This window comes from Mesocricetus auratus, unplaced genomic scaffold, assembly GCF_017639785.1.
Source record: "Mesocricetus auratus isolate SY011 unplaced genomic scaffold, BCM_Maur_2.0 Super-Scaffold_100001, whole genome shotgun sequence".
NCBI lineage: Eukaryota > Metazoa > Chordata > Mammalia > Rodentia > Cricetidae > Mesocricetus > Mesocricetus auratus.
The window spans coordinates 2,444,066-2,468,164 of record NW_024429187.1 but is presented as its reverse complement, the minus strand read 5'-3'; the positions used below and the strand labels follow the sequence as shown (position 1 = coordinate 2,468,164).

Here is a 24,099-nt window from a genome sequence, read left to right as displayed (position 1 = left end):
AAGATAAGTCTCAATTCTGTGCATCTATTCCCAATATACTTGGGCACCCACATTTGTAAAAGAAGCATTACTAAAGCATAAATAACCCATTGAGCCCCACACCCTAATAGTGGGAGAAGACTTCAACAACCAACTCTCACCACTGGTCATGTCTGCCAGACAGAAATTTAACAGAGAAATAAAGGAACTAGCAGATGTTGTGACTCAAATGGGCCTAACAGACATCTATAGAACATTCCGCCCAAACACAAAATATTATAATTTCTTCTCAGCATCTCATGGGACCCTCTCTAAAACTGACCACATACTCCTTAGCAAGGCAAACATCAAAAAATCAAAAAATGGAATAACTCCCTGTATTTTCTCAGATTACCGTGGTTTAAAGTTAGAATTCAACAACACTAATTGTAGAAAGCCCACAAACTCATGGAAATTGAACAGTGCCCAACTGAGTCATCACAGGGTAAGTGAAGGTCTCCATGCTCACTGAATTTAATTCATACTCATCATTGGCATGCATATTATGGAGTGATTTATTTGGGGATGTGTTTTTATGGAATGATCCCTGGGAAGACATTAGTTGACACTTGGAGCCTAGAAAGTGGGTGTTCTTTGTTGGTTAGAATAGCCATGGGAACAAAAACTGCTGTTTATTGCCTCTGAAATCATGAGAAGAAAGTGTTACTGAATACCTAATTGTTATATGTAATTGTTGATTTTCCAGAAGTGTGGAGAGAAATTGCTGTAGATATTCTTCTGATAAGTCCTGCTGAGGATCAACTTCCTCAGAAGGTGCTTCAAAATGGAACGTCAATATAGCTTAAGGTTCTAGCTTTGTTCATTTCTTGTGTGGGTTGGGGAAGAACAGATGACTGAAGTGGGAAAAGGTGATCTCTTGTTTTCCCAAGCTTACTACTTCACACAACACTTTCTCTTATAGCCTGCCTTTCAACAGCCAGCATCCCTGCTGCCCATACCTTGTTGAGTTTGTCTTCTCTTAATCCATACACTGATACTTAAGACATCTTAGATAGCTGTTTCCAGGACAATTTTATTCTTATTAATTCATGAAATATAATAATAATAATGATAATTTTAATAGAGATGTGTTATTACATTTCAGAGTACATATCTACAAAGTCAGACAGGACAAAACTCAAAGTGTTTGAACATGGGTATTTGTTAATTATATTTCTTCAGTCACATATAACTAGCTGCCCATGTGTTGAATCAGTGCTCCCAAGCACTGTTGTCAGAGCTAGATGCTAAGGACTCTACTGCTGCACTGAAAGTATTTGAAACCTGGAGACAAATACAACATGGTCCACTCAGGATTTTCAGAGTATTTATGTAAAGGTTTTGATGAGGGAAGCTATTCAGTTGAATAGACAAATGCAGTAGGTTATACACAGTTTTCTTCTGGTAGTAGAGAACTGGTAAGTGACTAAGGAAAAGGAGGGACATAATTGAGGGTGAACTTAGCTTTACCTGCTGATATTTCAGTGGCACCTTCAAAAAATGTATGAAAGAAAAAAACAAAATCACTGAAGAAAAGGGTTAAGTCTCCAGTCATACAGGGCTTACAAATCTCCTGTAATGAAATACAAACTCTGTCCACTCTCTACATCACCTGTAACTAGGGTCCCTTGGACCCCTGACATGTGCTGGAGAGAGGAGAACAGAAGAGGTGGCAGAGCTCCAACTATGATGATACCCACCTGCTCTAATGGAAGCCTCTCTTTCCTGGTAGCTCTAACATTTTATTACTTTTTAAGCTTATTGTTGTGAATATTCATATTTCAGTGTCAAATTCCATTGTCCTTTTATAGGTGACTTTCACTGAATATTTGAATTGTATTATTATAGTTTTCAAGAAGATCTCCAAAATATAAACATATGCACAGTACCTCACAAAATAATTTGAAGCACATTAAAGTGTTGAATATATGAGGGAATAAAATTCATAAGTTGTGTGTTGCATTTATCTCTGTATATGCAAAAAGTGAGATCTTTCTTCTGATTCCATTACTGACAGCAGGGATGTGCATTTATTTCTTTCATCTGTCCCATGTCTAATCTGCAGCAAGGCTAGCTACATGCATGCTCATTCTGTGTCCTCACTGGACTTTCTTTTTGTTCTTTCTTTGTTCCTTTTTTTAGGGGGTGGGTTTACAGACTGGGTTTCTCTGTGTAGCTTTGTAGACCAGGATGGCCTCGAACTCACAGAGATCTAGTCCCTTCCTTCTTATCTCCTAAGACCCAGATGAGTGTATCTCCGTCCTGAGTTGGCTTGGACCTGCTGAGCTTAAGGCCAGCAAGGTCACTGTGAACAACACTGCCAGAATCCTGAAAGAAGTTCTGGAGTTGTTCCCAAGTGTGTGCTGAAATACAAAAGGCAACTGGGCTTATTAAAATAGTAGAACAATGGCACCTTTGAAGCCCAGGTGGGTGACTTCACAACTGCAGACTGTCATCCATGGATCCTCATTGAGAATTTAACTCAAAAGGTCTAGGTGGAAAAGAAAATGCCAACGTGTCTTTTCTCACAAGCCTGAAAGGTGACTTTTACAATGATATTGAAGCAGTACTGCAAGCAATCATCTCAATTTAGAATTACTGTTTGCTTATTGTTCAAGTCTATTGCTGGTTGTTAATACTGTGAACTATACTTCTATGGTGACTATGATGTGTGTGTGTGTGTGTGTGTGTGTGTGTGTGTATGTGTACACATGTATGTACTTACATATGTGTTTTCATAGTTGCAAATGTATGAGCCTGACCGTGTTATAATTTGGGGAGTGTTCACTCATGTGCATGTATATGTGTCAACTATGGGACCATATACTGCCATGAATATCATAAATATATCCATCAGTTACTCTATTCCAGTTTTCCCATGCCACCATATATTTGTATCCATGTGTGTGACATTCACCTAGGTTTCAGTTGCCATTGTGTCTGATAACTGTCTGGTATAGAAAATATATACATATATCATAAGAAGTTTGACTGATAGCCTGACTGATGAGATCACGTGTGCTCCTAGGACATCTGTAAGCTCTGAAAGAATGTGATCTGAATATTGACTTCATCCTCTGCTTTATTTCTAGAGGTCACCAATGAGGATCCTGCTGCTCTCCCTGCAGGTAAAGCCCAACAGGTCATCCTTTCATGCTGTGTAACTCTGTGTTTCATTGTGTCGTCTTAACATATTCTGTCTTAGGAATGAACCAATATTAGTTTCTCTAAAGATGTAAACATACTTCCTAACTTTGATACTGGGGATCATGCCCAAGTTCAGCCAACTGAGTAATAGACAGACCAAGTTTTCATAACAGCACAAGAAATTTGCCTGCTTCCAATCCAAACATGACCACTATGAGATGAGTCAGAAGCCAAAAGTGCCTTACTTCAGACTCTTCTGTTAGCGAGAGGGTCTGTTGTTTTCTTCTTTGTTGGTGGTTCTGACTATAACTACACAGTTTATGAAAAAGATGGGAAAGTCCTTGGATTTCTTGTTTCTTCTTTCTGCTTTCTCTATTCACTATGCCGCTGTGTTTGATTAAAAAAGAAAGGACAAAGTTGTTCCCAGGCATTTGGTGAATCTGGTGGAGGTCAGTTTGTTCTTCTCTTATCCCAGGGTTTCATTGTGTAGATGTAAAGTATTGAAAAGAGAAGTCGAATTTCATCCCAGGGATCAGAAACCAGGGCTAGAACCCCTTGTAGAGGCAGAGAGTTTATAGTGTCTTTAATCACAGTTGGCAATCTTCCTGTTGTTAATGTATTCTCCTTTTGCATTACTGCCCTTTGGCTTTGGGTGACATCTCATGAAAAATAATCTTCCCCAAACTTGTATGTTTTACAGCTGTAGCCCATACTTGTGCCAGGGTACAAGCACATAGCTCTCTGTCTCATTGTAATGTATATTTACAAAACCAAAGAACAAGGATAAATGAAAGAAGGAGTTAGCAGCTGGCAGACAGGTTCTGGGAGAAAGGATTGTGTGATAAGGTAAGAGGAAGAAAGCAAAAGGTATTTCTTAACCTCTGAGCCATCTCTCCTAATAAAAGCAATATACAGTAAACCAACAGCTAACATCAAACTAAACGGAGAGAAACTCAAAGCAATTCCTCTAAAATCAGGAACAAGACAAGGCTGTCCACTCTCTCCATATCTCTTCAATATTGTACTTGAAGTTGTAGCTACAGCAATAAGACAACAAAAGGAGATAAAGGGGATACAAATAGGTAAAGAAGAAGTCAAACTTTCATTATTTGCAGATGATATGATAGTTTACATAAGTGATCCAAAAAACTCCGCAAGGTCACTCCTAGAGCTGATAAACACCTTCAGCAATGTGGCAGGATACAAGGTAAACTCAAAAAAATCAGTGGCCCTAGTATATACAGATGATGAAGTGACTGAGAAAGAAATCAGAGAAACATCACCTTTTACAATAGCCAAAAACAGCATCAAATATCTGGGGATAATGTTAACCAAGGAAGTGAAAGACCTGTATATCAAGAACTTTGTGTCTTTGAAGAAAGAAATCAAAGAAGATACCAGAAAATGGAAAGATCTCCCATGCTCTTGGATTGGTAGGATCAACATAATAAAAATGGCAATCTTGCCAAAAGCAGTCTATAGATTCAATGCAATCCCTATCAAAATTCCATCACAATTCTTCAAGGACCTGGAAAGAACATTAATCAACTTCATATGGAAAAACAAAAGGCCCAGGATAGCCAAAACATCCCTATACAATAAAGGAACTTCAGGAGGCATCACCATACCTGACTTCAAGCTTTATTATAGAGCTATAGTCCTGAAAACAGCTTGGTATTGGCACAAAAATAGGCAGGTAGACCAATGGAACCGAATCGAAAGCCCTAATTTTAACCCACACACCTATGAACACCTGATTTTTGACAAAGAAGCTAAAACTGTACAGTGGAAAAAAGAAAGCATCTTCAACAAATGGTGCTGGCATAACTGGGTACTGGTATGCAGAAGACTGCAGATAGATCCATGTTTATCGCCTTGTACAAAACTTAAGTCCAAATGGATCAAAGATCTCAACATACATCCAGCCACACTGAAACTTTTAGAAGAGAAAGTGGGAGATACTCTTCAACGAGTTGGTACAGGAGACCACTTCCTAAACATAACACCAGTGGCACAGGCACTGAGATAGACAATTAACAAATGGGACCTTCTGAAACTAAAAAGCTTCTGTAAGGCAAAGGACACAGTCAAAAAGACAAAAGGCAGGCCACAGAATGGGAAAAGATATTCACTAACCCTACATCTGACAGAGGGCTAATCTCCAAAATTTACAAAGAACTCAAGAAACAAGTCTCCAAAACACCAAAGGATCCACTTGAAAGGTGGGGTACAGAGCTAAATAGAGAATTCTCAGTAGAGGAGGCTAAAATGGCCAAGAGACACTTAAGAAAGTGCTCAACATCCTTAGCCATCAGGGAAATTCAAATCAAAACAACTCTGAGATACCATCTTACTCCTGTCAGAATGGCTAGAATCAAAAACACGGAAGGCAATTTATGCTGGAGAGGATGTGGAGAGAGAGGAACACTCCTCCACTGCTGGTGGGAATGCCGACTCATACAGCCTCTTTGGAAATCAGTATGGAGATTCCTCAGGAAAATGGGAATTAATCTACCACTAGACCCAGCAATTCCACTCTTAGGCATTTATCCAAATGAGGCAGGTTCATACAACAAGGGCATCTGCTCCACTATGTTCATAGCAGCATTGTTTGTAATAGCCAGAACCTGGAAGCAACCTAGATGCCCCTCAACTGAAGAGTGGATAGAGAAAATGTGGTACATTTACACAATGGAGTATTACTCAGCAGAAAAAAAACAATGGAATCTTGAAATTCGCAGGGAAATGGATAGCACTGGAAGAAACCATCCTGAGTGAGGTAACCCAGTCGCAAAAAGACAAACATGGTATGTACTCACTCATATATGGATTCTAGATATGGATCAGGATAGTGCCAGTCTGCACTTCCACAGATAGAGAGTCTGGGAAACAGGAAAGAACCTAAAAGATATGCATATATGCATAGTACCCAAGAGAAGAGGATGGAGACAAGATCCTCTGATGGGGAACACGGCGAGGGGTTGGGGGGAGTGGGACCTGGGAAGAATAGAGGGGGTAAAGAGGAAGGGAGTTGGTCATGGGGGAACAGGAAGTTGAAGGGGTGGGGGTAGAATAGGGGGAAGAGGGAATCATAGGATCGAAGACAGATCAGGCACCAGAGTGACCTCGAGTGATCTAAAGGTATAACATCAATTGGCAAGCTAAGCAATAGTGGAGGGACCACCTCGAATGCCCATTCCTGATAATGAACTTGATGTCTATAACTATCCGGGAGCCTTCATCCTGTGACTGATGGAAGCAGAGGCAAACACACAACTAAACACTGAACTGAACCCAAGGAACCCAGTGACAGAGAGAGAGGAGTGATGAGCAAATTGGCAAAGAATGGGCTGGCAAAACCAGCAGAGACAGCTGATCTGAACAGGGGAGTGCTCTTGGACCCCAGACCGACAGTGGGGAGGCCAGCATGGGACTGATCTGGACCCCCCAAATGTGAGTGTCAGTGAGAAGGCCTGGGCAACCTATGGGGCCCTGAGCTGTGGATCAGTGTCTATCCCTGGTATACAAACTGTCTTCATGTGCCTATAGCACAAAGAGAGATGCTCTCTCAGCCTGGACTCTTAGGGGAGTGCCTTGACCCTACCAAGAGTAAAATGACAGACTCTAGATATCCCCTATGTGGAAGGATTTGGCAATAGGGTGGGAGGGAGGGGGGGAAGGGGAGTGCGGGAGGAGGGGAGGGAGAGGGAACTGGGATTGACATGTAAAACAAGCTATTTAAATTTAAAATAAAAAATGATAAAAAAAGGTATTTCTTTCACCAAGGTGCTCTTATCTTCTGGCCTTCCCCATACAGTATCTAAGGACCAAAGCCAGAACCAAGTCTCAGAGGCCTCTCCTGCTAGAATGATCCACAGCAGGAATCACAGCCAGAAGTGGGACAAGTGTCCTCGGCTGCTGATGGGAATGAAGAGAACAATCCACAGGGGGAACTACCATCAGAGTAGGTTCAAGACCAATTTTCCCCTGCAGCTGAAATCCCCGCAAGGACCAGTCCAGCAAGGAGGTCCCCCAGCCTAACTCTCATCTTCTCATCAAATGTATAGACATTATCTTTTGCTTTTTAGGATCAACAAATGGAATCCTTCTGCTCTTGGCCATCAAATACATGGACCACCCATCAATGCAATATGGGAAATGATAACTTTACCATTTTACCACGACTTGTGGTGACAGTTTCAAGTCCTTGTTTAGATATGGGACTTTCGAGACTAACAGTCCTTAAAATGCATATGCTAATGACAAGTATTCATCAAAATACTAAACACAAAGCCCTTCCCTTCTGTATTTCTCAAATCATAGCGTGGAAATCAGTTAACTGGAGGGATGTGGTCCATGGCCCCCTCTTGGTTTTCTTGGATTTTTAAAGAGGTATTTATTTGTTCCTTCCAATTTTTTGTTTGACTATTCTTCTACTTCTTTAAAGGAATTATTCATTTCCTCTTTAAGGGTCTCTGTTAACTTCATAAAATTATATTTAAGCTATTTTTTTCTGATTTTTCTAGATTAGGGAGATCAGGTCTTTCTGTTTTAGGACCACTACATTCTCATGTTGCCATATTGCTCTTTAGGTTGTTGAATGTATCCTCACATTGGTGCCTTCCCACCTCTTCCTACAATTGGTACAGGTTGTGTCTTTACATCTTGGTCCAATGTAATGATATTATTTATTATTTATTAAAGCTTGTCTGATCCTTCAGAAAGCAAAGTGCCAATAATATATCACCACAATCCAATCATTGCCATTGCTGTTTGTATTTCAGGAAGCCCCTCTGGATCTACTCTGTGCAACCACTGTCTGTTTCTCAAGGAGTCGCTGAGGTCTCTGGGTATGGGTGGGTGGTTTTGGAATAGCATGAGATTTGTAGATTACTGGGTCCTATGGGGGGTTTTTGTAGCAGCTTGCCTCAGGAGCCTTTTCCAACTGACCAGCTTGTGCAGCTGAGGCAGGTGCGGGAAGGGCCCTGGGGACCCATGGTCCCATTTCTAATTTTGCATTCAGATTGTATAGGATGGTATGTGTGTGTTGATATAGGACCTCCTTGGAGAAACACTCCATTTAGTTCTGCCTTTGAGTAAGAGAACTCCAAAGTTCTGGTTGTCTCAGTGATTACCTGTTGAGGTGGGTTGGTTTGTAGAAGTACAGCAGCAACCTCCGTTTGGTTCTGTTTTCTGTGTTGTCACTAAAGTTTCTCATCTCTGCAGCTTGGATACTCTGCCTCACTCACACCAGGGATGCTCAGATCCATTGTCTCTAAGTGATACCTTAGAGACAACTCTGACCTTGTCTGTATTTGTAATACCTTCTTCTAAAATTGTGTATGCCCAAGTTCCTGCAAACCTACTTTACATGGTTGAATACTATGATTATATATTATCTTAATTTCGCATTCTTATCTTTGAAATCTACTACTTTTTTTCTTTATTTATTTTTATTTTAAAATTAAATTTAAATTACAAACAAGGTTGCTTCATATGTGTATTCCAGGTCCTTCTCCCTTCTGCCACCTCATCCCACGCCCTCCCACCAACCCCTCCAATATCCCTTCATTTCCCCAGGGAGGGTGAGGCCCTCCATGGGGGTGTCTATAGTCTGTCATTTCATCCAGGGCAGGGCCTAGACCCTCCCCCAAGAGTCCAGGGTGAGAGTGCATTTCCCATTGTTGGATGGATGCCCAAAGACCATTTGTATGCCCGGGATGAATACTGATCTACTGTCCAAGGATCATTAGATTTCCTAGGCCTCCTCACTGACACCTGCATTCAGGGGGTCTTCATCAGTCCCATGCTGGATTCACAGTCATCAGTCTGGGATTCAAGTGCTAACCCTTGACACGTCAGCTGTTTCTGGGGGTTAAACCGGCCCAGTCTTAACCCCTTTGCTCATCAGTCCTCCTTCTCTGTCACTGGATTCCTTGAGTTCAGCTCTGTGTTTAGCTGTGGGAGTTGGCCTCTGCTTACATCAGCCATACAACTGCATTGCTTCATACAAATATGTTCATTGGATCTCCCTGCAGCCTGTCTTCTTGGTTGTATCTTGCCTTTTGTATACTTAGAATATTTTGGGTATAAATATTGTACAATACTGCATTGCACGACTTGCCTTGATCTCCTTATTTTTCATTCTGTTAATTGATATTAGTCTGGTTTCAGGTCAGTGTGCATTTCAGTGATCACATTTGGAAATATATCCTGAAACGTTTTAAATCAGAGTCCAAGGATGAGCAAGTTAAGGCCCATCATTCAGTTTCTTCTTATAAGAATCAAACTAGTTTTATTGTCTGCTCAGTGGTTGAAAAAGCAAACATGAGAAAATTAGGAAGGAAAGAGAGGAAGGCATTGAGGAGACAAGGATTTTGTCTCTATGTTCTCTCACTTCAGTGGTGTAGTAGCAGTTAAAACTCCATCATGTCCCAATTTTCCACTAACTTTCCTCCTTCCTTTTCTGTTTCAGAAAGTGCCTGAGAAGATCATGTACTCCAGAACAAGAGACCAAAGAAGCATTGTACTGTCTACCTGACCCCAATAAAATTTTCAGCATGCAATTTCTGAGTGTTGTCTATATTTCTTAGTAATATGGGGGATGCTAGAAAATTAGTGCTGTGGTTACAATATAAGAACATCCAGATAAATACACCAGGGACACTGGGAAAATGTAGCATGGATAATAAAAAAAACTGTAGTTAGATATGTTGTTTTATGCCAGCTCAGACACCTTCTCCTTGGGTTATTCTTGTGTATTCCTAGGAATTTCCCTGTTGTCAATTTTTGATTATCCCATGATGGCTGCCTCTATCAACATTATTCTTTCCTTGCTCTCCTTCTCTTTCTTTCCCCCAATTCAACCATCCCATTCCCTATGTTCACCTCCCCACTCCCCTTTCTTCCTCACTTCTCCCCTTCCACCCCCCCTCTCGTGCTCCTGATTTTCTTAGATCTTATTTATTCCTTCTTTCGATGCAGATCCATGGGTCTGTCACATAGTCCTTTTTGTGACCTGGCTTTTCTGTGGTTGTGAACTGTAGGATGGTTATCCTTTGTGTTATCCCTAATATCACTCATGAGTACGTGCACACCATATTGGTCTTTCTCATTCTGGGATACCTCACTCATGATGGTTTTTTTCCATTTCTAGTTACATTCTTTTGCCTGTACATTCAAGATGCCATTGGTTTTTACTGTTGACTAGTACTCCATTGTTTAAATATGCCATATTTACCTTATCCATTCCTCAGTTGATAGACATCTAGGTTGCTTCTAGGTTCTGGCTGTTACAAACTATGCTGCTTAAACACAGTTGACCAAATGTCCTTGTGGTATTATTATGCATCCTTTGGGTATATGCCCAAGCATGGTAACCCTGGGTCATGAGTTAGAGTGATTTCCTATTTTCTGAGAAACTGCCATACTTATATCCAAAGTGGCTGTACAAGTTTGTACTCCCCCTAGCAGTGGAGGAGTGTTCTCTTTACATCTTTTCCAGGATAAGCTGTCATCAGTGTTTTTGATTTTAGTCATTCTGTTAGGTGTCAGATTGTTTCTGAGAGTTCTTTTGATTTGCATTTCCCTGATGACTAAGGGTGTTGAACAATTCCTTTTGTCCGTTCAAATTCTCCCATTGAGAATTCTCTGTTTAGGTCTGTACTCCCCATTTTTAAATTGGATTATTTGGGGTTTTGGTAAGTAACTTCTTGAGTTCTTTGTATGCATTGTAGATGAGTCCTCTGTCAGATGGGGGGGTTGGTGAGGATCTTTTCTCATTGTGTAGGTTGCTGTTTTGTTTTGTTGACCACATCCTTTGTCTTACAGGAAGTTCTCAGTTTCAGGCAGCCCCATTTATTAATTGCTGCTCTCAGTGTCTGTTCTACTGATGTTTTATTTAGGAAGTGGTCTCCTTTGTCAATGTGTTCAAGGCTAATTCCCACTATCACTTCTATGAGGTCCAGTGTGGTTGGATTTATGTTGAGGTCTTTGATCAATTTTAACCTTGAGTTTTATGCATGGAGATAGATATAGATCTCTTTGCAGTCTTGTACATGTTGACCTCCAGTTATGCCAGCACAATTTTCTAAAGATGCTTTCTTTTTTCATTGTATAATTTTAGCTTCTTTGTCAAGAATCAGGGTTTTTTTTTTTGGTGTGGGGACTAATATTAGACCCTTATATTTGATTCCATTGGTCCAACTTGCTGTTTTGGTAATATAACTATGCTGTTTTCATTACTGTAATTGTATGATAGAGCTTGAAGTGAGGGATAGTGATGCCTCCACAAGGCCTCTCTTTCACAGGAATGTTTTGGATATCCTGGGTTTTTTGTTTTTCCATATGAAGTTCAGTATTATTCTTTTGAGGTCTGTGAAGAAATGTACTGGATTTTGATAGGTATTGCATTGATTCTGTAGCTTGCTTTTGGTGAGATTGCCATTTTTTACTCTGTTGAGTCTACTTATCCAAGAGCATGTGAGATATTTCCATTTTCTTCTTTTTATTTTAGAAACACTCTTATTTACATATCTATTCCCCCATTCCCTCACCCTCACATCCTCCCATACTTCCCATTGACCCCACAACCCACCCCCAACTCACTTCCCAGGGATAGTGAGGCCCTCCATGGGGGATCATGAAAGACCATCCTTTCCGTATATGGCCTGCAATTGTATTCCTTCATGGGGAATGGGCTCCAAAATCCATTTGTGACTTAGGAATGAACACTAATTCCACTGTTAGAGCTTCCATAGATTGCCTTCGCCTCCTAGCTGGCATTCATATTCTGAGGGCTGGGTTTGATCCAATGCTGGTTCCCCTGCTTTATGAGTAGCATCTGCATGCTCTCATTTGGTCAGGTCAACTGTTTCTGCAGGTATCCCTAGTTCTGTCTTGGTTCATTTGCTCATCTCTCCCCTCTCTCTGCAACTGGATTCCGGGAGGATGGCTCAGTGTTTAACTGTTGGTGCCTGTTTCTGCTTCCATCAGCTACGGGGTCAAGGCTCTAGGAATGGTAACCAAGGTAATCATCAATTTCATTATAGAGGAAGGGCATGAAAGAAAGCCTGTACACCATTGCCTAGATTATTAGTTGGCGTTATCCTTCTGGATCTCATACCATTTCTTCTGTGCCAGACCACTCTCTAAACCTTTACTGGCGTTCTTTATCAAGGCATCTCCTTACTTGTCCTCTTTTATTCCTCCCCTATCTGAGTCCTCCTGTTCTCCTCCCCCCTTCTCACCCTATCCCATTTACATTTCATTCCACTCCCTTCCCACCCCATGTGCTCCCAATTTGCTCAGCGGTTCTTGTCCCCCTCCTCTTCTTCAGGGGACCATGCATTCCTCTCTTGGGGTCCTCCTTGTTTCCTAGCTCCTCTGGCAGTGAGAACCGTAGGCGGGTGCTCCTTTGCTCTTTGTCTAAAAACCCTATATGAATGAGTACATAGCATGTTTGTCTTTTTGTGACTGGGTTATTTCTCTCAGGATGGTTTCTTGTAGTTCTATCAATTTTCCTTTGAATTTCAAGATTCCATTCTTTTTTTTTCTGAGTAGTACTCCATTGTGTAAATGTACCACATTTTCTATCCATTCTTCAGTTGAAGGACATATAGGTTGAATTATTTTACTTAGTATTTATGTTGCAAAGAGAGCATACTTGTAGTAATGGCAATTAGAAGTGATGTGATGATTGAAAAAAATTGTCACTTCTAATTGCCATTACTACAAGTATGCTCTCTTTGTAACATAAATACTAAGTAAAATAATTTATAAAATTACTATTTTCTGTCCAGGAGATATGTGTTTATCTCTAGGAGTCTTGGTATAAATTTTTATTTCATTTACAGGATATTATCAGTTATCCTTACAGTAGTCAGTGTGGTCCTTACATAGTAGAATAGATCATGTCTCATTCTGTTTAAAATCCTCAAAGATTCTTCAGTTGGGTGTGAAGTAAGTTCTTAATTTCAATCAGCTTTGTGGCGATCCAATTGTCCTTCTGTTTCTGAAGAGTACTAAGCCCTCACATGAGCAATAAATGTAGAATCCACCCCATACTTGCATTCACTGCTCCCCAGTGTGGTTGGAAAGTAGAAGTGAGTGTAGCAGGGTGAGCAGAGAGAGGGAAGCTCAGCCCATGCTGGCAGTGAGTGAACTGCATCAGACCCTGCTGCTCCGGTAGCATCATTGTGTAAATAAATTGACCAAGCATTTCAGAGACAGAAGTAGCAATAAACAATAATCTGAGAATTAAGATATAACTTTTGTATTTGTATATAGAAGAAGGAGTCCAAAGTTACCATTGGTTTCTTACTGATGTGTGGTCAGCCTGGGAATGTGAGACCTCATCTTAAAAAAATATAAACAACATGCAAGCATTCAAGCAAAGGACAAACAACAATAAGCAATAAGACAAAAATTAATAAAATTAAAGTTGATAGAGGTGATCATTGCAGATTTCAGAAAAATCCAGATTACTGAGTAAAAACTGACCAAGGTGAGTGGCAATAGGTATAGAATTCCATCCCTACTTGTAGGGTATTGGCAATACTTAACTTCTGGCATAGGAAGGGTCAGTTTGTTTATAAGAGTATTGGTTTTGGTAATTTATCATGCTCTGTTGGAAGGCTATATATTCTAGAATGTTTGGCTGAACAAATACATCTAAAGGACACACACACACTAACACAAGTCATTTAATTATAAATAAGCAAGTATGTTTATGGAAAGATTGGTAATTGGAAGAATGAAGGAAGATAGTGTCAGAGATGTATATGAGAAAAATACAGTGAAATGTATGTAGTGATATTGCACAAATCAACCCATTTCTTTCTTTCTTTCTTTCTTTCTTTTTTTATTTTGGTTTTATGAGACAGGGTTTCTCTGTATTGTTTTGGAGGCTGTCGGACCAGCCTGGCCTAGAACTCACAGAGATCTGCATGTGTCTGCCTCCCGAGTGCTAGGATTAAAGGCATGCGCCACCACCACCTGGCCAAGCCATTTCTTTGTATGATAAAATAATAATTAAAATTATTACAATTATATTATTTTAAAAAAATGGGTATAACTGGGCATCATCATCTAAAGCTAAGTACTTTATCCTTACACCAGTACGCATGCAGGTGAACTCAGTAAGTTTAAAAAGTGAACATAGAAAATTAAAAAGAAAATATCAGTTGTGTGGATAGTACAGAAAGTAGCAGGAAGGAAAAAGGAGGTTGATTAGATCAAAACCTATTATACACATATATGGGCTTCTTAAACAATAAAAATAAAGTAAACATAAGCATTCCATTAATAAATTATTGTGATAAATAGTATAAGTTAAAACAAAAAAAAGTCAAGCTGACACCTGCCCATTTCTTTATCCCCAACTTCCTCCCTGAAGGAAGCCTTTCCGTAATCTGATTTCACTGTGTCCATTGATTTCAGAGGTGATATTTTTCTTTCATGATACATTACCCTCTTCACTCATTTGTGACACTAAATACGTCAGGCAACGGATCTGAGTGAGTTACATTTGGCTGAAGGTACCCGTCTGTTTCCTGACACATCAAGATAAGGTCAAAGCTGGATTTTACCTGGCCTCCTGCTTCCACAGTATGAGATATCGAGCCTGCTGTTACTCTCTACTTTTTTTCACTTGAAGCTTTTCTAAACCACCCTTTGAAGACTACTCAGGCGATTCTTACTTTCTATTTAGTCTCTGGAGAAACAAGACAGTGCCTTGACTTAAATATAAGGGGCTGCTATGACTGAGCAACATCTCTGACTCTCTTAAAACCCAAAATCTTGGAAGAACTAAAAATTATATCTGGACTAGTTATCATAAGTGCTAGCATCTACTGCTCAAAATACTCACTCATTATGGCATGGATAAATTGCATTACCATTGTTTGTCTTCATGGAATGCACCTTCATTGGCAATCACTAATTTTTCAGCCTTCCTTTAATAATACCTGTACTCTTTGACCTTAGAGGCAGAGCCCAAGGCTCCATGCTCTACAGTGGTTGAGGGAGACTTCTTAGATATTTCTACCACATGACCCTAGATGTCCTATCTTTATCCAAGGTCCCGCATATATCATCACACTGCACTAATCTGAACATCATTCAATTCCTCACAGAAAATTGAACAATAGAGGTAGCTTTGCTTACTAGATAATTGGAGTTACCCAAGAAAATGTGAACAGTGAGTGGCTAGACATAATAAAACAAACAATAGTAGAGAAAAGAATCTTCCAACCATAAGTCTAAAGAAGGGTTTCTGCACACAGAATATTTTGTGTTCCAGTTTAAGAATGAAAAGAAGGCTGGCAAGATAAATTTAGTAATACCATTAGAAAGATAAATGCAGAGGCTGTACTAGAATAAGTGTGATAAATGTGGAAAATAAAATTAATTCACGACAGGGAATATTTACAAACCATTTTCACAAGGAAAATGGAGAATAACACTAATCTGTATTTTACAGAAAACCCTCTCTATTGAAACCCAATGAGAAAGTATTATGTAAGGGCCTGTAAAACTGCAGGAATGGCAGACATGTATTTTCTACTTAAAATCTATATAGACCAGCGTAAGCACAGGTTTAATTGTGGTCAGTCACATGCAGTGATGGTGAATAAAACTACTCCTTAAGAGGAAGACCACCCAAACTGAGACTCAAGAAACATGATAGAGAAGGGGGGAGTCTCACAAGAACTCTCACCATGAAACACATGTTAATTCTGGAAGACATGCTCATATCACTGTCCAAATGCCTTTGATGTTTTCTGGTCACTTTTACTTTAGTAACCTATATAATCTTACTAACAAAGAGATGTTCTTAGACTATATATTCTTGTCAACAAGGAATCTATACCTAGAATGAGATGCTTTGAGTTGAGAAAGGCATTGTGGGCCTGAGAAGAGTGAGGGTCTGTCTTCTGTTTCTTATGTTAAAGTAGTGTTCTAACATTAGAGGCCTGGTCTACAAAGCAAGTTCCAGTATAGCCTCCAATGCTACATAGAAACCCAGTCTTGGAAACAAACAAACAAAAAAGAATCAGAAGTGTTTAAGTTTTAAATTTCCATATCTCAGTCTTTATAGAGGTACTTGCATTTGCATATTTTCAGAGCTGACCATTTGGTATTGGATATTCAATTGGTAACATTACACACACAGATCAGGTTGCATATATATATACATGAAAAATATGGCATGAAATTGAAGGTTATTCAGAAGGACTAAAGCAGATGCTTTCAACTTGTAGGCTATGACCCCTTTTGAGGTTGAACAACTCCTTTACAGGGTTCACATATCAGATATCCTGTACATCAAATATTGACATCATTATTAACAACAGTAGCAAAATTACAGTTATAAAGTAGTGATGAAATAATTTTATGGTTGGGGAAAATCAACACATGAGAAATTGTATTAAAATGTTACAGAATTAAGAAAACAAAGAACTACTTGTACAGAGTGAAGAGATTATGTGATTATATTACCATCTCAAAAAATAAAAAAAATAAAAACTATTATCTAAGTCAACAAGTTTATAACATTTAAAGGAAAAAACAAGAGGATTGTGCTACCACAGTAAAGTGGAGGCTTAAAGTTAGATGCTTGGCATCCTTTACTTGGTGGTGCTAAGTCATGGAGTGTTTTTCACTTCCTTAAACCTTTACCTTCCTCCTTGCCAAAAAGTTTATATAACTCTTTCATGAATGATTTGTTTGTTTGTTTAAACCAAGGACAGTGTTCCTGGAATTAATTGTGCCGTGGTACATTAGTAAGTTCTACTCATTTCCATTATTGAAAGAATTTGGGGGAAATAACAGGATGAGATGACACTTGGGCAGTAGACAATAAAGTTGGTATTGAAGGAGGTGCACATAGATTGTACTGACTTTAACTACAAGACAAAACCTTCATTCTGCTTACCTCTTTATTTGACTTGAAATGACATGGGGTGATAGATAGCCTGTCTCCAGGTGGGTCCCTATGGTACCTAGCCCATGCAGGGGCCTCTCTGGACAAAACTGACACTCTTCATTATCCTAGAAAGGAGAATCTGAGAAACAGCCCCTGACAGTCACATTAAACTAAATTCCGGCCCAGTAGTCCCTGTGCTTCTGTTAATGAATGCCAATTTTGAATTTATGTTCTAACATACTAACTTACATGATCTTTTTTCATTTTTTGAGAATTTCATACATAATTAGTATATTTGCCTCATTTCTACCACCTGCAATGCCTCTCATCTTCCCCTTTAATTGAACTTAAATGATTGAATCCATTTTTATAAAATTGATATTTCTGTGATAGATTTTAAAATCTAATAATGATCTCCATACATAGATGAATGAAAAAATAAAGCTAATACCTTTTTCATTCATAAACAAATTATTTCTGTATAGAATAAAATAAATTGATTACATATCCATCTCAACAAAAATATAAAGAAATATTGAGATAATTTCAAATTCTGGCTTTATCGTCAACCAAATAATTATAAACTTCAACTTTGTGTTTTTATTTTGATAAATACATTCTTTGTTTTAAAACAAAAAATGCTGAATTTAAAATCATCAAGGGTTCATGTTGTGATTATGAATCCTATAGACTCTAATATCTTTAACAAACTACCCAGTCACATATTAACACATGCTCTAAGATATAGGAGGACTTGGGGGAGGATAAAGCATGATCAGAATATATTGTATAAAATTCTTTTCAACAATAACACAAAAGTAAATGTAAGACAGACCATGATGGCAATGCCAAGAAGAATTAAAATGCTGTATCAGACCAGGTCAGTCAAACATCAGCATCAATGATCAGAGACATCTCCTAGGAGAAACAAGGTGCAAACACAATCTGGAAAAGTAACATGTCTCTAAGAAGTAAAGACAGGAAATTCAGTGCTTTGTTCTAGAAAAGGAGTAGTTGGAGTGTTCTGATGTGGAAAGTTCATTGTAGTCTCATTTAATTCCCTTCAGGATGTTAAACTCATTTGTTTGTTTTAAGTAATCTACATATTCGAGAGTGAACTCCCTGAAAACAACAGGTTCTGAGAATCCTGGATGTTCTTTGTGGGTATGGGCAGTGTGACAGTCAAGCTTCTTATGATATGTGTTTATATTGTCTGTACCAGACAGTTATCAGGCACAACAGCAACTGAAACCTAGGTGAATGTCACACACATGAGTACAAATATATGGTGGCATGGGAAAACTGGAATAGAGTAACTGATGGATATATTTATGATATTCATGGCAGTATATGGTCCCATAGTGGACACATATACATGCACATGAGTGAACACTCCCCAAATTATAACACGGTCAGGCTCATACATTTGCAACTATGAACCCACAAATGTAGGTGCACATATGTACATACACACACACACACACACACACACACACACACACACACACATCATAGTCACCATAGAAGTGTAGTTCACAGTATTAACAACCAGCATTAGACTTGAACAATAAGCAAACACTAATTCTAAATTGAGCTGATTGCTTGGAGTACTGCTTCCATACCATTATAAAAGTCACCTTTCAGACCTGGGAGAATAGATACGTTGACAATTTCTTTTCCACCTAGACCTTTTGAGTTAAATTCTCAAAGAGGATCCACAGATGATAGTGTTGAGGTGTGAGGTCACCAACCTGGGCTTCAAAGGTGCCATTGTTCTACTATTTTTAATAAGCCCAGTTGCCTTGTGTATTTCAGCACACACTTGGGAACAACTCCAGAACTTCCTTCAGGATGCTGGCAGTGCTGTTCACAGTGACCTTGATGGCCTTAAGCTCAGCAGGTACAAGCCAACTTAGGGTGGAGATACATTCTGCTGGGTCTTAGGAGAGAAGAAGGAAGCAATTGGATGAGAAAAAAAGATAGACCGAAGAGTCCTTATGGTAAAGGATGGTTGTGTCTCCATGACACATTTGGACTATATCCTTTTATGATGAACAATTGGCATCATAATGCCAATTTATTGGAACAATAAATAGAATATATTGACATGAGCCAAAAAAAGTTTCACTTGCAGCATGACTCTCTACTGTGAGGATATATGGTAAGTTTCTAAGACATTAAAAAGTCCAGAGTGGCAGGGCAGCGGTGGCACACACCATGGATCCCAGCAGTCATGTGGCAGAAAGAGGTGATTTTGTGAGTCGAGGTGAACCTGGTCTACAATGCTACACAGAGAAACCCCGTCTGGAAAAAACAAAAACAAAAACAAAAAACAAAAAAAAGAAAGAAAGAAAAAAAGAAAGCCCAGTGAGGACACAGAGTGAGCATGCGTGTGGCTACTCCAGCCTCACAGTAGACACAGGATAGATAAAGAAGATAAGTGCACATCCCTGCTGTCAGAAAAGGAATCAGAAGATAAATCTCACCTCTTTGCATATACAGAGATAAATGCAGCACACATTTTATCAGTTTCATTCCCTTACATATTCAACACTTTAATGTGCTTCAAATTATTTTTGAGGTACTGTGCACATGTTTACTTTTTGGAGGTCTTCTTAAAAATATATTAATAGGATTCAAATATTCAATGCAAGTAACCCATAAAAGGACAATGAAATTTGACACTGAAATGTGAATATTCACAACAATCAGCGTCAAAAGTAATAAAGTGTGAGAGCTACCAGGGAGGAGAGGCTTCCATTAGAGCAGGTGGGTAGCATCATAGCTGGAGCTCTGCCACCACTTCTGTTCTCCTCTCTCCAGCACATGTCACAGGTCCAAGGGAGCCTAGTTACAGGTGATGTAGAGAGTGGACAGATTTTGTATTTCATCACTGGAGACTTGTAAGCCCTGTGTGACTGGAGACTTAACCCTTTGCTTCAGTGATTTGTTTTTTTTTCTTTCATAACTTCTTTGAATATGCCACTGAAATATAAGCAGGTAAAGCTAAGTTTACCCTCAATCACGTCCCTCCTTTTCCCTAGTCACTTACCAGTTCTCCATTACCATTATCATCATATTTACTCCAAGGAATGGATAGGTATTAGTTTCCGTAACAACATAGTCAAGGCTCTAGCCAGTCTTGATGCACGGAAGATGATTAGGGCAACCAAATTGAACAATCAAGTAGATTTGTGTTAATGACTGTATGAATGCCTGACTATTCCACAAATAGAATGGGCTACTGAACAATGAACTGCAAGTTAGAAATAGTCTAGTCCTGGATACTTGGTGGGATTGAGAGTCCTTCAATAGCTTCCCTCTCCCCCAGTGTTCATCACTATGATTAAAATGCTTATTGACAAGTGGGAAATAAAAAAAAACACTGTGTATAACTCTTTTCTGCATTTGTCTATTCAACTGAATCTCTTCAGTCATCAAAATGCTGACTTAAATACTCTGAAAATCTGAGTGGACCATGTCGTATTTGTCTCCAGGCTTCACATACATTCTGTGCAGCAACAGTAATGTTCTCAGCATCTAGCTCTGACAACATTGCTTAGGAGCACTGATTCAACATATGGGCAGCTAGTTATATGTGACTGAAGAAATATAATTAGCAAATACCCATGTTCAAACACTTTGAGTTTTGTCCTGTCTGACTTTGGAGCCATCTACTCTGAAATGTAATAACACATCTCTATTAACAATTATTATTATTATTATATTTCATGAATTATAAGAGGTATATTGTCCTGCAAACAGCTGTCTAAGATGTCTTAAATCTCAGTGTATGAATAAAGAGAAGACAAACTCAAAAGGGGTGCTGGCTGTTGAAAGGCAGGCTATAAGAGAAAGGGTTGTGTGAAGTAGTAAGCTTGGGAAAACAAGAGATCACCTTTTCCCACTTCAATTGTCTTATCTGTCCCAACCAACACAGGGAATAAACAAAGCTAGAACCTTAAACTATATTGAAGGTCCATTTTGAAGCCCCTTCAGATGAAGCTGATCCTCAGCAGGAATTATCAGAAGAATACCTACAGTAATCTCTCTCTACATTTCTGGACAATCAACAATTACATATCAACAATTAGGTATTCAGTAACACTTTCTTCTCATGATTTCAGAGGCAATAAATAGCAGTTTTTGTTCCCATGGCTATTGGAACCAACAGAGAGCACCCTCTTTCTAGGCTCCAAGTGTCAACTAATGTCTTCCCAGAGATCATTCCTTAAACACATTCACAAATGCAGCCACTCCATAATATAGATGCTAATGATGCATATGAGTTAAATTCCCTGAGCATGGAGACCTTTGTTTACACATTTTCCATGTGTAGTGTGAGAATGAATTAATCATTTTGTTGTAACAATTCACTCCTGGTCTCCACTTCTAGTGTTTCTGTTCAATAGTGAACAAACATATCAGCTTTGGCAAGTTGTCTGAGACAATTCTGCCTGAGAAATGGGCCTCAAGTTTGCTTTTTCATGATGACTACAAGGGTTGAATTGGGTTTGGAGTTATTTTATTGAGTATGTCTGAATTCATGCTCATGAGAGAGATTTGTCTATAGTTCTCTTAGCTGTGTTTTTGTGTGGTTTGGATATCAGAGTAACTGTAGCCTCGTAAAAAAGAGTTTGGCAATGTTTCTTTTGTCTATATTGAGTGGAACAATTTGAGGAATATTGGTACTAGCTCTTATTTGAATTTCTGGTAGAATTCTGTGCTGAATCCAACTGACCCTAGGCTTTTTTGGTTGGGAGACTTTTGATGACTGTTTCTATTTTCATAGGGGTTATAAGTGTACTTATTCTCTTTATCTAGGTAGCAAACCCAGAAACCCTACAGAAATATTTTCCATAAACCTACATGTTACCATTACCTGAACCCACAGTGTAAGAGCTAGCAGCTGTAGGTTAGGAACCCAGTGTGTTCCCATCTATGTATGGGAAGCAGTCAGTGTAACATGGAATAATGAATTGGCTTGTGAATAGGGGGAAACCAGTCCTTAATTCATCAAATGGAAGCTGAGGCCAAATGCTAGGGGATTTTGCTTACTCCAAGTCTACCTAGCACTGAGTCTGAAGTGAGACCTTGTGTACATTACTACCTGAGAACAAAGCCATAGAACTCTGTAGCAAGGGAAACTGCTCAATGAGTTATCAGAATTGATCAAGAATGGGAGCAGAGGAACAAAGAAGAATGCTTTCAGGAGAAAAGTGCAAGACAGAGACACAGGCAGAATATTGTAGTGAAGATTTTCCCCATGTTTATGAGTTTTTCAGAGCACAGAACAAAGGTACTTGATTCAAGATACTACATGGGAGGAACCCTGGAAATCAGCGGTCCTGACCAGTGGTACACGTTAGATCTTTAGTTGAGAAATTAGCTAGAGAGAAGACTGAAGGAGAGAGCCAGGAAGAGTTGCTCCTGTTATGTGGGTGATTGGACATGGTGATACTGTGGGAAATCATCACATTCCATTACTTTGGGTTCATGAAAGATTGTATGTGAGTCTGCCAAGTGTCACTCAGCTCAAGTCCTTCCCAGTTTTTTTCCACTGTCAATAATTAGTAAAGAGATTAATGTATCATGGATTGGAAATATGAGCTATGAACTCATTGGAGATAATAAAAATAGAATTCAGAGAAATGCTGACAGAGAAAACTGAATTAGGAAGAGTGAGATTGGAGCAATGAGTGCCATGTGTCTGGCAGTTTAGCACCTAGGGACAATGAAGTCATCTGCAATTAGTCTTTTACATCTATTTAAAAGGCAACATGCCTCCGATGGAATTAGTCATTTCCTCCTGTTACACTGCTACCCTTTTCTGTATTAGTTTCCAATGGTTGTAAAAACAAAACAAATAAAAAGGGAAACAAAGTAAAAACAATGAACAAAATGATAAAAAGAAAACAATATAATCCCACAGACTGAGTGGAGGAAAAGCAAAATTTCCTTTTCAGGTGGTCTAGAGACTCAAACATCAGGATTTCTTTGGAAGTATGTGCTGTTTCCTCAGTGGTCTCCTTGTCTAGAGTGCAGAGTGCGGTGTTTCTTGTCTTTTTCTTTGTGTGTGTGTGTGTGTGTGTGTGTGTGTGTGTGTGTGTACATCAATCTAAATTAAAATGTCTGAGTCTTACAAGGACCATTTATAATAGGTTGTGGATACCACATCAATCTTCAATTTTGTCACTTTTTCTCAAGACCTGCTGTGAAATATAGTCATGTTGTGGATACAGTTCTGATTTGATCAGCTTTTCATCTTTCATTAGTTACTCACAATGTTTTTTAATCATCACAGACACTTTGAATTTCCAGTACCACATTATGTTCTATACAAATCCATTTGATGCAGCCTTCATAATAAATTCTAGGTAAATCATTTATAAAATTTCTATTTTCAGGTTTTTCCATAAGAAATGTGTTTATCCCCATGAGGGTTATTATCAGTCTTGATTTTAGTTACAGAATTTATCAATTCCCCTTACAGCAGTCAGAGTGGGTCTTATACAGTAGTAGACCATGTCTCACTCTTGTTTAAAATCCTCAAAGATTCTCCATTTGGGTCTGAAGTAAGATTTTAATTATAATCAGCTTTGTGGAGAACCACTTTCTCTGTTTCTGAAGAGTACTACCCCTCAAACATATCAATAAATACAGAAACCATTCTATACTTGAAATCATTGCTCCCCAGTGTGCTTGGAAAACTGAAGTTAGTTTAGCAGGGTGAACTAAACTGAGAGAGCTGTTCAACCTGTGCTGGCTGAGTTAACAGGATCAGGCTATCCTGCTCTGATAGCATTATTGTGTAAATAAATTGACTAAGCATTTTGGAGATAGAAGTAGTAATAAACAACATATCTGAGAATTAAAATATAACTTTTGCATTTGGACATAAAGGAAGGATATAAAAGTCCAAAGTTACCCTTGGTTTCCTGGTGATTTTGAAGCCATACGAGAAAGAATGGCAAAATAAGGTGTCAACGATGCATAAGAGAAAAGTG

General features: G+C 38.9%; 1 long non-coding RNA gene across 1 annotated transcript; it reads left to right on the top strand.

Annotated features, from left to right (window-relative positions):
* Positions 1-2,431: 2,431 nt before the first annotated feature.
* LOC121139731 lies at positions 2,432-9,729 on the top strand. The gene is made up of 4 exons (XR_005876643.1): positions 2,432-2,558; positions 3,111-3,146; positions 7,950-8,007; positions 9,641-9,729. It is a non-coding gene; the product is annotated as an uncharacterized LOC121139731 (long non-coding RNA).
* Positions 9,730-24,099: the final 14,370 nt, after the last annotated feature.